The following is a 3,570-nucleotide window of genomic DNA, read 5'->3' on the forward strand; positions in this document are numbered from 1 at the left end:
GATCATAAAGCCTATATACCTCCTTATGGGAGTGGATTATTTATTTCAAATATAACTGGGCCATGCAACTGTCCTGGGGGAAAATATATAGGAGCCAACACATGGCAATAGTATGATTGTTTGTGAAAAAGTTTTTGTAGGTGATTCTGGTATCTCTTTGTCCCCTTTCTGAGAATCAATACCATGAAAAGGTAATTTTTTTATGTGGTATGTTGCTACATCCAAAAATATCTGCCTGACCACTTTATACAGTCTCATTTGACATGTAGTTCTTTTATTTCTAGAACACTCTTGAGGATTTTTTTATGAAAACATCTTCAAATAAGATAATGACCAAAATTTCTTAGGTATCAATTTCATTGCCTTTATCCTAAAAGAGATTAGAAAAAGTAAGTGATAAATATTTAGAATAAAATGTTAGATAATAGATAATTAGATAATGGATAACTAGGTACTTACAAAAATAAATTATTTTTATTAAAAATAAAAAATGAACTATAAAAATAGATAATTATATAATAGATTAGATAATTCTAAATAATAGAATATTTACAACAGCCATTGTAATATGATAAAATATTGACATTTGAAACTGATAAAATTTCTGGCTAAGATATATCTTTTGAGACCTTATCTTAAACCTCAAATATCACTAATAAAGGAAATTAGGTGAGTCCTGAAGGCATAAGCTATATTGGTTTCTGTAGGACGTTTGACATGTCTTGGCATCATTATTGACAAGTTGGAGAAATTAACTTTGGAGTATTAGTGACAGGAGTTTATGCGAAGGATGGTACCCAAAGAATGCTAAACAGATTTGTTAGCGTGGGCTATGGTCCCTGGTGGCTTACTAATGGATTTTGTTCTTCATTCCATCCTATATAATATTCTTATCCTAAATAATGTTCTTACATGTGATTTACTAAAAGTTTGGACTAGATAAACCTCTCAAGTAATTCTTTATCCCAGGATTCTATGGTTATATTTAGTTGGAGCTATTAAAAGTAACAATTAATTGGAATAATTTTTCTGTTCACAAATGCTAACCTGGTGCTGGTACTGGAGAGTAATGGTATTATCAAAACATAAAAAGCACAGTCTAGACCAGAGCTACTGGAAGAATGATCTGTAGGCTGTTCAAGATAAGTATAAAAGTTCAGAGCAAACATTTAGAAGTTTTGCTAGGTTTTGTTAACAAATTTGACATTGCCACAACATCCAAACACATCATCGTTTTTCTAGTAACTTCTGTTTTTATTGTATTTTTTAAAAATATCAGTCAACAATGGGAAAAAAAAAAATACCAGTCAACAATGGAATGGAAACTTGAAACGCTCACACACCAAAACTAGTCCCTTTCCCATAGGCAATCTGAGAAGCGCTAGTCTAGACAACCCTCAGATTCAAATGAACAGCCCTAGAATGATCAGCAATAATTAGAACTTTGTAGATGGTTAACAGGGTGTATATCGAACTATTTTGCTGGGGTTTTTTTCTTTATGAAATGGTCAAGAGGAGTAACATTTGGGTTTCTCACACTACTTTCTTTGCTTTGCAAAAAAATTTCTCCAGTCTGAGTTATTTTTACAAGGGATAACTACAATCTAGCTAAGGGAAAAAATTGTTCTTAGGAAATATCCAGGATTTTTAGTTAAAAGTGTAAAGTTGTTTTAGTTGGCTTATTAGGGGTTACCAAAAAAATTTGTTTAACTTTTGGATATACTGATCTAACCATGTGGTCCTTTTATTTATATTATTCCTTAAGTAATCTCATTCAACACTCTAGAATAATTTGATCTTTATTGGCTGTTTCGTGCTGAACCAGAGCTATTTAGAAAGCCATTAACAAGTGCAGTCAATGTTAACCTTTATTTATGTAGTAACAGATATCAAGGACCGTATCTGATACTGATAACATATTCAGAATTAGAACTTTGCTTGAATTGCTATCACATATGGGAAAACATCACTCATTTGGATAAGCAGAAAACTCCACTTATTGAGTTACTACAAAATTAAACTATAAAATACTAGCTGTTTTTGTCAAAGATATAAATGAAGTATTTCATTTATTCAATTTTCTATCAGGCCCTGGCTAGGGATTGGGATATAGTGGATAGTAATGTTTTGTGCCTTTGTGGAGCTTACTTTATTAGGAAAGACAGATGTTAAGCATTTAATTGTCACAAAACAGAAAGCAGGAAAGTATTGAGTTGTGTAGGAGGGATACATACAAGGAGGACTTAACCTAGGCTAGACAATCAGGAATAGGTAGAGATGAGACAAAATATTTCTAGTAAATAAACAGGAGAAAATGTTAGCCTCCTTAGTCGTGTAAGAACTCCTAATTAGAATGCTGAAATGCCATTTTTATATGAAATTAGAAACTTAAAAATAGGTATTTTCTGTGAAATTAGTATTTGGGAATAACTACTAGCATTTTAAATTTGTACAACCTTATTAGAAAGCGAGTTGTTACTTTTTGGGGTGCCTGGGTGGCTCAGTTGGTTAGGCGTCTGCCTTTGGCTCAGGTCATGATCCCAGGGTCCTGGGATCGAGTCCCACACTGGGCTCCCTATTCTGCAGGGAGTCTACTTTTCCCTCTGCCCTCTGCTGCTCCCCCTGCTCATACTCTCTCTCTCTGTCAAATAAATAAATAGATAAAAATCTTTAAAAAAAAAAAAAAGCAATTTGTTACTTTTTAACATAGTTCTAGTTCTAGAAATTTATCTTAAGAGAGTAATACGAAATATGAAAGGTTGTGTGCATGAAGATACTTGTTAAAGAATTATTTGCAATTGGGCAAAATAGAAGCTGTATATCCAAAAAATGAAGGAGTGGCTAAATGATGGAAGATTACTGGATGGAAAATTATTTATCTAAAAACAATAAAGAGTAAGTAGCAGCATGGAAAAATGAACGATGGATTGTTAAGTGGAATAAAAGCAAATTTTCTTATGATTAAAACTTTATAAAATGATAAAAACCCTTTTATCCTGTGTAAAATGATAGATGTTCTTTTTTTCCTTAAGAAAAAAGTGTATATCAAACTGTTAATGATGTGGGATTTTTATTGACCTGTTCTCCTATCTTCTTACAACTAGAATTCTCTACATTGTATCTGGTCTTAGAAGACCCTTCTATAATACAGACTTGACCATGTCATTCCTCTGCTTATAGCTCTCCCACCCCAACACACATACATTCACTATCTGGTAGATTTAAAATTAATTTTCTTGACATTTAAGACCTGTCACACCCTTTTTTCCAAGCTCCTGTCTTGTCTGCATCCCTTTTCTCTGTCTAGTATGCCCTTCCTTTCCCATTCTCTACCAGATCTAAGTCTATTCCTCCTTCAAGGCCACATTCGAATGTCATACCTTCTTGAAGTCTTTCCTTCTCATCCCGTTTTCTTACAAATTAATCTCTTTTGTCTACTTTTTATGTCTTCCCAGTATAGTCCTCATAACATTGTATTATAATAGACATATATTTTTCAATGCAGAAATTACATGTAGTAACTCCAATGATTGTTTGGCGTATAAAAGACAGTAAGTGAGTAGAAACTGG

The 3,570-nt window shown here is 32.8% G+C and overlaps 1 protein-coding gene across 2 annotated transcripts in view; it reads left to right on the plus strand.

Annotated features, from left to right (window-relative positions):
- BUB1B (BUB1 mitotic checkpoint serine/threonine kinase B) overlaps positions 1-3,570 on the plus strand; it is a 50,165-nt gene that overhangs the window by 10,048 nt on the left and 36,547 nt on the right. The gene's annotated exons all lie outside the window — the stretch shown is intronic.

The sequence above is a fragment of the Ursus maritimus genome, unplaced genomic scaffold (assembly GCF_017311325.1).
Source record: "Ursus maritimus isolate PB19 unplaced genomic scaffold, ASM1731132v1 scaffold_35, whole genome shotgun sequence".
NCBI classification, from domain to species: Eukaryota; Metazoa; Chordata; class Mammalia; order Carnivora; family Ursidae; genus Ursus; species Ursus maritimus.